Source organism: Pseudorca crassidens, chromosome 6, assembly GCF_039906515.1.
Source record: "Pseudorca crassidens isolate mPseCra1 chromosome 6, mPseCra1.hap1, whole genome shotgun sequence".
Taxonomy (NCBI): Eukaryota; Metazoa; Chordata; class Mammalia; order Artiodactyla; family Delphinidae; genus Pseudorca; species Pseudorca crassidens.
Genome location: NC_090301.1, coordinates 24,709,779 through 24,722,432, shown reverse-complemented (window position 1 = coordinate 24,722,432; position 12,654 = coordinate 24,709,779). Strand labels below are relative to the sequence as shown.

Genomic DNA, 12,654 nt, shown 5'->3' with positions numbered 1-12,654 from the left:
ACTACAATGCTACAGTAATGAAGACAATATGGTACAGGCACAAAAACAGAAACATAGATCACCGGAACAAGATAGAGAGCCCAGAGATAAACCCATGCACCTATGGTCAACTAATCTATGACAAAGGAGGCAAAAAGATATACAATGGAGAAAAGACAGTCTCTTCAATAAGTGGTGCTGGGAAAACTGGACAGCTACATGTAAAAGAATGAAATTAGAACACTCCCTAACACCATACACAAAAATAAATCAAAATGGATTAGAGACCTAAATGTAACACCGGACAGTATAAAACTCTTAGAGGAAAACATAGGAAGAACACTCTTTGACATAAATCACAGCAAGATCTTTTTTGATCCATCTCCTAGAGTAATGGAAATAAAAACAAAAATAAACAAATGGGACCTAATGAAACTTCAAAGCTTTTGCACAGCAAAGGAAACCATAAACAAGACGAAAAGACAACCCTCAGAATGGGAGAAAATATTTGCAAACGAATCAATGCACAAAGAATTACTCTCCAAAATATATAAACAGCTCGTGCAGCTCAATATTAAAGGAACAGACAATGCAATAAAAAAATGGGCAGAAGACCTAAATAGACATTTCTCTGAAGAAGACATACAGTTGGCCAAGAAGCACATAAAAAGGTGCTCAACGTCACTAATTATAAGAGAAATGCAAATCAAAACTACAATGAGATATCACCTCACACCAGGTAGAATGGGCATCATCAGAAAATCTACAAACCATAGATGCTGGAGAGGGTGTGGAGAAAAGGGAACCCTCTTGCACTGTTAGCGGGAATGTAAATTGATATAGCCACTATGGAGAACAGTATGGAGGTTCCTTAAAAAAACTAAAAATAGAATTACCATATGATCCACCAATCCCACTACTGGGCATATACCCAGGGAAAACCATGATTCAAAAAGACACATGCACCCCAATGTTCACTGCAGCACTATTTACAATAGACACATCATGGAAGCAACCTAAATGCCCATCGAGAGATGAATGGATAAAGAAGATGTGGTACATATGTACAATGGAATATTACTCAGCCATAAAAAGGAACGAAATTGGGTCATTTGTTGAGACATGGATGGATCTAGAGACTGTCATACAGAATGAAGTAAGTCAGAAAGAGAAAAACAAATATCGTATATTAACGCATATATATGGAACCTAGAGAAATGGTACAAAGAAACCGGTTTGCAGGGCAGAAACTGAGACACAGATGTAGAGAAGAAACATATGGACACCAAGAGGGGAAAGCTGCAGGGGGTGGGGGTGTGGGGGTGATGAATTGGGCAATTGGGATTGACATGTATACACTGATGTGTGTAAAAATGATGACTAATAAGAAACTGCTGTATAAAAAAAATAAATAAAATAAAATTCAAAAATTAAAAATAAATTGCAGTGGCATTTTTCAAAGAAATAAAACAATTCTGAAGTATGTATGGAATCAAAAAAGACCTTGAATAGCCAAAACAATCTTGAGAAAGAAGAACTAAGCTGGAGGCATCACACGCCCTGTTTTTGAACTATATTACAAAGCTATAGTAATCAAAAACAGTATGGTATTGGCACAAAAAAGACACATAGGTCAATGGAACATAATAGAGACCAGATACAAACCCATACATACATAATCAGTTAATTTACCACAAAAGAATCAAGAATGTATGATAGGGAAACAGTAGTGCCTTCAATAAGTGGAAGCTGCACAGCCACATGCAAAAGAATGAAACTGAACCTTTATCTTATACCATACACAAAAATTAACTCAAAATGGATTAAAGACTTGCATGTAAGACATGAAACCATAAAACTTCTAGAAGAAAACATAGGCAGTAAACTCCTTGATAGAGGTCTTAGCAATGATTTCTTTTTGGATTTGATACCAAGAGCAAAGGCAACAATAAACAAGTTTGACTACTTCATGCTATAAATCTTCTGCACAACAAAGAAAATCATCAACAAAATGAAAATGCAACCTACTGACTGGGAAAAAAAATATTTGCAAATCATATATCTAATAAGGGGTTAATATCCAAAATATATAAGGAACTCATACAACTCAACAGCAAAAACAAATAATCTGATTGCAAAATGGGAAGAGGATCTGAATAACATGTTCTAAAGAAGACATAGAGATGGTCAACAGGTATGTGAAAAGATGTCCAACGTCACTATCTTCAAGAAATAGAAAATTGGGATGCAACTCTAGCCATACATGTTCACACTTATTCATAAGTGGGAAAAGACAGGTGATTTGTATGAACCAGATCCATAAGAGCATATGGATTTGCTATCAACTGATATCAATGGGCCTCATAATAATTCCGGTTTAGACTCTGCCCTTAGAGATTATTTGTGCATTTAATTAGTATATGTACTCAATTTAACTCAAAGTGATGGTCACATTAAGTACTTGGAGATAGATATGGCTATACAAATAAACACGGGCCCAGAAATTTCAAGATATTTTTGTGTCAGTGAATCTGGACTGTACTGTGTTCACCTTGACTAATAGCGAGCAGCCAAAAATGGCACTCTGCCAGTTCTTCCCTAACCTTTAATAGGAGTGAAAATGCCCATTTTTCTTTCTCTTGAAATATTTGGTCTTGAAGCCCTGAACCATCATGTAAGAAGTCTGATATCCCTGAAGCTACCATGTTAAATATGTTAACATGGTATAACATGGTATATGTTAAATAACACCCATCAATGGACATCCATCTCATGTTTCCTTTCCCATGAAGCCTTGTCTCATTACCTCAATGAGAAGTATTTTGTTCCTTCTCAGAACTTCAACTGTATTTTATCTATGCTACTGTCATACTTATCTAGACTCTGCTTTTGTTATAATTAATTGAAAAGCACCCTATTTTGCAAGGAAATTATAAACTCCTTGAGCAAAGGGTCTTTTTTTTTTTTCTTTACATTTGTGTTCAACACTACATAGCATGTAATACCTGGTAAGAGGTACTCGATAAAGGCTTGGTATGTAAGTGGATGGATTTAGTAAGATTTTTCATACTGTACTAGGCTTTCAGCTACATGATATACTTCTTCAGACAGTGAGTTAATTTATTAATAGTTTTAAAAATAAATTAGATTATCAGGTTGGTTTAAATCACCCAAGAGGGACCAAAAATAATGAGACACAGGTCAGATATATTCTTATGGGAAGCCGAAGCTATCACGGAAGGCCAAAAGAGTAGGAAATAGAACTAATCAAGGTGGTGTGCATTAAAAGATATTATAATAGGAGACACTGAAGCCTTTTTTTGTTTTTAAGTGATACAATAATATCTCCACTTTTTTGGGGAAACTATTCAAAGACAAGTGAGAAGAGGCTTCCACTGATGAGAAGCTGATGAGAAGTAAACATTGTGTAGATAACTAAAGTTGAATTTTGTGAATAAAATAATTTCCACTCCTAGCAACACATAGATCAAAATTTGTTGAAGCTTTAAATCTATGTTATAGTATTTATTAATTTAACTGAACTGCAATAAATATGAAAAATAGATATATCAATTGGTATCATAGAAGTATTTTATCTTTTTGCAACGGTAAAATGTATACACACCCACACACACAAACACACCCACACACACTTTGCCAAAATGGTGTTGAATTTAGTTCTGACATATAGCCAAAGTATCTGGATCATAAAAAAAATAGTAATGGACAGAAGTTAAAGGATTCTGAAATAGAGACAAAACTAAGAGACAAAAAAAAAGACTTTTTCTTTTACTCTTCTGTACAGTTAGGTAGGACCATATAATTAAGTTGTGGCCAATGAATTGTGAGCGATGTGATGTGGTCACTTCCAGGCCCAAAGAAGTGCCCCCCCCCCATGCTCCTACTTTTTCCCTCCTATAGTGACCTTAGAGTCATCTGATCCATTTGGCATAGTACCAGGTTGAAACAGAGTCACCTGACTAGCATAAGACTATAAAGTAAACAAGAGTAAAATTACATTTTGAGTTAAGTCACTAGGAGTACATGAGTTGACTAACAGGTCATCTTGCAGTAATTACCAAGAATAATACCAGTAATTTAAGTTTTAATATTTGATTCTACAGTCTATAACATTATAAAATCAAATCCTTTTTGGGTTGGGTAGAAATGATTCTGTTTTTAGAATTACATATTAATATTTTTCACTCCTCTATGTGAAGCTAAGAAAAAAATCCATTGAACTTAGAATTCATGATTTGTTTTAAAAATAGTAAATGAGACTATTTGAAAATAACATGCTTTTATTCATATCAGCTGCCAAATATAGTTTCCTAAATTATTAAATAAAGTCCCAACCATAAAAGTCATATATTTGACTTATTTGGCAAGTTAAGATGGCCAAAATATTTATATAAATATGTATGTTGTTTATTGAAATACTTACATATGTTCACTGAATAGTGAGGATCATTATTACAAGTTTAAGTATGTGCATTTCCTGACCAATACAGTATAATAACTTCACAATATCCATTTATCTTTTCTGAAAAGAGAAAGAAAAATATGATTCTCCAACTCCAGACACATTGCCCAATGGCTGACATCATGGAAATATAAGAAAGTTCTCATTATTATTATTAGTTTTCACCTAGTTGCAAGACCATTACATGAAATAAAAATTCTATTTTTACTTTCCAGTTGTGCTTATAATGATATCTAATCTTATAGTCTTCATTCTTTCATAAAATAAACAGAAAATCTGCAGTGATACCTATTGAATACATTGAGTTTTGTGGGTTTTTTTTTTTTAAATTCTGACTAATGAATAACATTCAAATGCTTGCAGAAGCAAACACACAGAGGTGCACTGTGAAACAGTGGCTTAAGAGGAGTCCACATAGTAATAGCAAACAGCCTATAGCACTTACTGAGTCAGCCACGGATACATGTGCTTTTCCATTCTTCCTGTGTCCTTAAAATAACTTTAGCAGGTTAGTAATAGTATTACTCATATACTGAAGATGAGAAAATGAAGCACAAAAATGTTAACTAATTTGTCGGAGGTCACATAACTAGTATGTGGTGGAGGCAGGTTTTAAACTTAAGAAATGTGGTTCCAGGGTTCATATAATTAATCAAAGCATTATTCTCTCAAATTATTTCAGCACAGACAAAAGATTATCTTTATCCCAAGGGCCTTGAGTTTGACTGCTTTTTATTTATATGTCTCCCCATGGCTGAGCAGAGCCCCTGGAACACAGCAGTCATTCAAAAAGGATTTTGACTTGAATTAAGGAATTAAGGGAAGATGACACTTCAGATATCTGTTCCCTCATAAAAAAGCATATTAATATCTGCAGAGCAGAATCAAAAAAAATCTTCACAAATTTGAAAACCCATGGCAGTAATCTGTTTTTATTCCAAAATTCAACAAGATACTAAGCTGGCATGCCTTTTGGAAAGTAGATGGGGAATTTAAGCAAAAATAGATGAGGTAATTAAACACCCATGTAGGACATATGGCTTAGAGATAGCCTCCCCCTGGAAACTAGTCATTCGCAAAGGGAAGGGAGGATGTGAAGAAAGGTTTCTGAGAATGTGCCCATGGATCGTGGCCAATAGCGTACATGAAGGGTCTTTATTCTTAAAAGTAAAGAAACCTCATAATTATTCATACCTGAGATCACCCAGAGCCAAAGTGTTCCCTGTGATTGGGTAAGTAACTCATTGGTCAGAGGAAAATCACCATGAAACACAGAGGGTTCTTTTCTTCTCTGATTACAATGTCACACCTTTTATTTTTCGGTCACTTTACCCCTAATTTTTGTTTTCATTATTTGTTTAATTTAATTTCTTAGAAAAGCTATGTCATAAGCCATCTGATGACTTTGTAAATGCAAAGATCCAATGTTGTGGAACAGACACTCTAATGACATAGTGTTTAGTGTTCCCAAAAGCAGGAGACAGATGAAGAGAAACGGTGAACCGGCAACCTTAGCATAATTAAGACAAGCCTGAGTGCTTGCCATGGTGCCATTACATTAATCTCACATCAGTGGCACCTGGCTAAAATTTATGAGATATGTAAAAGGGGCCTTTCCAACTGACCTTGATAAGGCAGAGTTATTTATCATGTGAGAGAATAGTCAGCAAGCTAGGGAAAATGAGGTATATTAGAAACAAGTTGGCAGAGAGATTTAAGGGCAGTGGGCTGCAAGACACTTTGACAGAAAAGATCAGGTATTTTCAGTACTATGAACTTTAAGCATCCTTGATAAGTAAAACATAAAATAATGCATCATGTCAATAAGCAATATATATGAGAAGGGGTAACAGTAAACGCCAAGTTTTAAATCATGCCAGTTCATTCATTTAATATTCTTTTAAATATTTGTTTATTGAACTCATGAGACTTTGTGACTACAATCGATTCCAAGTGATTTCACACCTAAATAAGTAAGTAAAATATATTCACTGTGAGTTCTTTGATGGTGCTGTCTCATCTTATTTATCATTGTATTTCCATGGCCTAGTATAGAGCCCGGAATATTTGGGTCCTAATAAATCACCAGATCTTTCTATGGCTGGCTGCTTCCTGTTCTTCAAGTCTCAGTTCAGATATCACCTCCAAAGAGAGGTCTTCCCTGATCACCCATCAAAAAGACTTACCACTATATGGAAATAGCTTTTGTATTGCCTATACATTTATTATTTTCTTTTCCTCTCTGGACTCAAGGTCCCGTCTTTCCTATTCACCTTTATATGCCAATATAGATCCAAAACCTAGAAAAGGACATGATAGGTGCTTAATAAATATATGTCAAATGAATGAAAGGGTGTTTATTAAATAAATGGTGGATATTTTAAAACAGGAGAATAATGATTATTATGCTTAAAAATATATTTTGAAAAGTATATACTTTTATTTTAAACCATTGTGTTATCAATAATAACAAACTTTAAAAATCTGATCATGGCAATCCTTCACTGAAACTTCATTGTGATAAAAATTAGTATCAAATTAATCTATTCTTGATTATTTATTTTAAAAAATCTCAGACCTTTTCAGCAGCAGTCACTAGTGTTGTCAAATACGACAAGACTTCTTAGGTCATAACCAGTTTTGTAATTCAAATATTTCAACAAGAAATAAGGAGGGAAACAAAGTACTTTTTGTTGTTGTTGGAATTTTGTTTATTCTACTTCCATATAAAATGTACCACATATAATCATTGTAGCTGTAATCCATAGAAATCGCCATAATATTCATGACATTTTATTTCTGTTCATGGGCCAACTATTCAGCACAAGGGTCCTTTATTTTATTTTTGTGTAATGGACAATTTGAAGATTTCTTTTTAGTTTTATCAAATGTAATTGAATTTATACTTCTACTAAAACAGAGATGGATGGATAAAATTCTGTCTTTATACAATGAAAGTCTTATGGCCTTTTCAGTGAGGGGGAACAGCAACACAGCTTTAGAGTTTCACATAGGAAAACCACATTGGGTCAAGTAGACCTGAATGTTTTTAGGCCACACCAATATCAAAATGGATTTGTACATTTAAATTCTGCTTCTCTATTATCTCATATTTCATAATTCTTCTATGCAAAAGCACAGAATAGCTAAAAATCAGTAAATCACACAAAACAAACTTTCTAGACTTTCACTATACCTTAAAACCATAGTTTTAAAAGGTAGGTATATCTGGCAGTGGTTAATTTAAAATGAAAGCAGAAAAGCAATATTTACTTTAAAAAATGCCCATATTATTTAAATGAATAAAACAATATTTGAAAGAAAACTTGACTTGCCTCACTTCCTCGCATAATTGGTCACTTTAAAAATCCAATTAACATTCATAATCATACAGAAAATTAATCACTTATAATATTTGTTTGGATTCTGGAGCTCCATTCTGGATCTATGTCAGAGGTACAGGATATAACAATACCTCAGGGATCATAAAAGTTTTGGATTGTTTCCTTTGCATGTTCATTGCAGATTATAAAATTCACACTTGTGAGAGAAGTATTTTAAAATTAACTATATGAGAATAATTAAACATTGTTCATTTCATGTGAATTTGTGCACATTTTAATGCAACATAACATCATTGATTATTAAATAAACATTTTATAAATAATAAGCTGTGAGGGTAGAAGAGAGTGAGAGAATTACTACACTGAATGGCTCCATTTGAATTGAATTTCTTTTGCTTTCTAGAACTTTTGCAGACAATAATATAATGATCTATAAAATATTAGATTTAACATTTGTTGAACTTATATAGTTCTGTCAGCTCTCCACTTAAATCTACTTCTTAGCATTATTAAAATTCCATAAGGAAAATATTTAAACTGCCTGCAAATAGTAGAATGTTGCTGATTTCTATTTGCAATGGGAATGTTGAGAGAGCGTAAAAGGGGAGATACAGTTTATATTTCATAATTCTGTAACGTAACGATCCTACTTTATTAAAGACAATCAGCTGCACACATAATTATCATCATCAAAGCAATAACTGTTCATAATGATTCAAAGGCTAATTCAACGACCATCTTATTTCTGTTCATCCTAATCCCATCAATTTTTCTCTAACTCTGTCTTCATATTAATTTAATGAGATAACTTTTGCTTTTCTAATTAGTCAAAGGACCAGTGGGATCATTCTCCCTCAAAAATATGCCAATGTAACAGACTTACTATTCTTTCAAAAGTTGGTGAAACTTGATCATTTTCATTGTTTGTGTTGAAATACAAACTTTTCCCTTTAAAATTAAATTGGAATCTCAAGAATGCACAGGTCATTAGCTTCTAGAGAGAGTACTTAATTTAAGGACAGTACTTTAATCTAGGAAACGGCACAAAAATTACTTGCATAAATAGGCTAAAAATGCTTAATAGTAAAAGATAAATGTGATTACAGTCTAAAGTTTTAGAAAAGAAGTATTTTTCCTAACAGAACTCAGAACTCAATTCTTTTTCTTTTTTTTTCTCTAATTGTCTCTCCCTACCACAGTACTTGAATATGTTCCATGCGGATCAGGAATTCTGTCAGTTTTGTTCACTTCTACATCCTCCTAGAGTAGTCCCTGGCACATAACAACAGTTATTGGCCCTACATTCATTATTAACTGAATGGATGGATAAATGAATGAGTGAAAGGCCAAGATCTGCACTTTCTTGACTAAATCACACCCATAAGGCATCACCTATGATTTCCAGTTTGTTTAAAGTGGACAAAGACTCTTATAAAAGCAATCTGAGTGTGAAGTCTTTCTAGGCCTTTATGCAAATTTTTAATTGTTTCTCACCCACACCTAACTGAACAGTTTTACTATTTATATTTTTTCTGTTAAAATTATTAAGTAATATTTACTGAGTGAAACTTGAGTGAGAAAAGTCAATTCTGTGTTCTTGCTTTTTTTTTTTTTTGTAAGACATGATTCAGATGGCAGTTCAAGCAGCATATTCATTCATTTAACAGATTTTGGTTGGTGGGTTTACCTTCTGACTCCCTTCATCCATTCATTTTTAACAAAGCTCAAACAACGTACAGAATAATTTTGGTCTTCATAACTGAATTACAATGGAGAGAAATTTTTCCTAAAAAGAACTGATGTCAAATAAATTGCTTGAAAATAAAACAAGATCCTAAATCACAATGTGATGCCAACATACACTGAATAAACAATGAGGGGTGGTAGCTCACTACCTGTTTGAACACCAGTCCATCCAGTTTGCTCTCACAAATGCAGTAGTTGTCAGGTATACAGGCAGTTTTTACTAGTAGCACATGCTCATCAATTTGTTCCTATGGCAACCAATATATATATTTTTTAAGGTAAGACATGAAAATCAGTTCTGTCAAAACCAGGCGCCTTACATCAGGGCACCTGAAGTCAGAATGGTTAATTCATTTTAAATGTTCAAAAGAAACCAAAAATCTTTAACACATGCTGGAACGTTAATGAAGAATGAAGTGGTTAATAAATAGTTTCCCCAATGACAAGTGTGAAAAAAAATCAATATTAAATATCTTAACTTTTTAATAATAAATCAAGCTAAAGCTTGACCAGTCACTTTTTAAAGTTAAAAGCAGTTGCTCACAAACATGTCTTAAATGTCTTTCATACATTTTTTTTCTGAAGTGAGCAATATTTTTTATTTGGAATGTTGTAGTCAGATAATTTTATTCACCCCAAAGTTGATTCCAGAGCAATGGAATTAGGTGTTAGAAAGAAGGAAGCCACAGTGAAAAAAACATGTAGAACTTGTAATGAAAGCATGAGGAATGGAATTAAACTTAAAGAAGGACTGAAGACTTGGAAACAGACCGTTAGAACCAGGTGGAACCCTGGAAATCTATTGACTCAAAGCTTCCATTGCAGATATCAGAAACTGACGGTCAGAGAAGGTAAGTGGCTTGCACATGACCAAAAGAATCAGAACTGGATCAGTGGACTTGACTCACTTGGTTCTGTACTCTATACTCTTCATTTTTTGACACAAAAACAATGGATTTGAGGGGGGGAAATGGTAACAAAAAATGCGGGGGAAATCACATTCCTATAGGAATTACTTACTAAAACTATTCTTCCCATTTGCCCTAAGTAGTATCAATAGCCCCTCATTTTTCTTGTTCTAAACATCACAATTATAATTTTAAAAATAATTTGAAAGGGTCACAGATCTAAATTTTCTCTTCTCCCTACTCTAATTAGTTTACTAGTTTCATCAATATTATATAGCTGATTTTCTTTAAAAGATCCTGATGAATTTGCCTCTTTCTATACATAATATTTAAAACAGGACGTGAATTACTGTATTTGTAAAATATAATAGTTAGATGTTGTAGAAATTAGTGTATCATTTAAAAGGCATGCAGTAGGTAAAAACTGTTCACTAAAATTATAACCTCTTATCAGACTAAAAGACTTTCTTCTAAATTAATGCCACACCTAGTCAAATACAGATATTTGGGAAATGAAAATCATCCACCTCACCACTGATTCCTTTGTAACCATGAATTTCTTTAAAATTGTATTTGTATTAGTCAGGCTTACCCCAGGTTCTTGTCCCAGCTCTGTCACTGAGTCACTTTATGACCAAGTTTATATTCACTTTAGCTTTCTGGATTTCATTTCCCTTACCTACAAAATGAGGAAGCTGGAAAAAAGTTACACCTGCAAGCCTGCCATATTAATCTTCAAATGGACAGAGTTGCATTATATGACATGGTCTAAATAGCAGAATAGCCTATTTCAGGATTACATAGTCTATTATAATACTAGACTATTAATTGTAATAGTCTATTACAATAGTCTATTTCAGACCATCAGAGAACATTATGATAACCTGAGAATTGGGGCATTTTCTTAAATAAAACTTCTAAATGATCAAGTTATTTATTGCAATGTTGGGTATGTATGACATGAAATAATTTTAAAATATATGTTTACACCCTGGCACACAAGATATACATGTACGTATATATATATATATATATATATATATATTAGTTTTATAAATTCATCATGTGTTCAACGGCATAGATTTTGCAGCCTGGTTTAAACAATGATTTTAATATAGTACTTTATAACACATTGAAACAGAGTTGCACAAATTATCCTGGTTACTATCTTGAAAGGTAAATAGGCCTAAAATTCTACTACGTCACACATATAGGCACAAAATTTGAATGAACAGAAAGATGCTGTTTAGGAAATGATAGAAAAATAATATAATAATTTAAGCTTTGTGTTATTTAATTAACCACATAGTGTGCCACAGAGACTTCGGGGCTTTAAATGAAGAAATTTTCTAGAAACAATGCACTGCCTTGTAAGGCGAGAACAAGATGGTAAAGAACTGAAAGAAACCAGAGTTACCCAGATGGCTGGAACACAGAGAGCTTGGGCAAGTGATACAAGTGAAATGGATAAGTGTGACTAACACAAATAAAAATTTTAAGAAATTCATGGTTATCCTTTTTCCCAAATACCAGTCACAGCTGTTAATAATGATCAGGCTAAAGTAGCTCATTGAACTCTTGAAATCACTTTTTCCCCCAATATCTGTCTTTATCATCACAACAACCTGTGATACGGTGTTATCACCCTAATTTATTACAGAAGAACACAGGCTCTGAGAGATGTTGTGACTCGTCTGAAGTCACATACATAACTTGAGACTGTCCATCACATTTATTTCAGAAACACTTCAAAACAAGTAAGGGTAAATGATATGTTTGCTATTCACTCTGGACAAAAGTAATACAATCTATTTTATACCACTGAACATTGTTTTCCCAACTTGACTAACTTCTGGAATCATTAGAGTCACTTGAGATTTTTCTGGCTCCACCCCAGACCCACTGAATCAGAATCTCCAGGGAAGGCGCCTGGGAATTTGTATTTTTAAGTGTCTCCCCAGGTGATTTTGTAATTAGCCAAGTTCTGGAGACCCTAGTAGTACAACTGAAAGTTAAGAAGATGCTGTCTTATAAGTTTAGAATGTTTAAAAGCAAAATGCACCTATTATAAAATTAACCCAATCCAGTTTCTCTCTTTCACAAACAGGCAAGATAGATGTATTTGTCACAAGTGAGTAGACAAACTGCCAAATACTACCTATATTTCTGGGTCAGAGACAGATTGGAACTCCAC

At 33.5% G+C, this 12,654-nt stretch overlaps 1 protein-coding gene across 1 annotated transcript in view; it reads right to left on the bottom strand.

Annotated features, from left to right (window-relative positions):
* The window catches only part of ERBB4 (erb-b2 receptor tyrosine kinase 4), a 1,112,967-nt gene that overhangs the window by 833,458 nt on the left and 266,855 nt on the right, over positions 1–12,654 (bottom strand). The gene's annotated exons all lie outside the window — the stretch shown is intronic.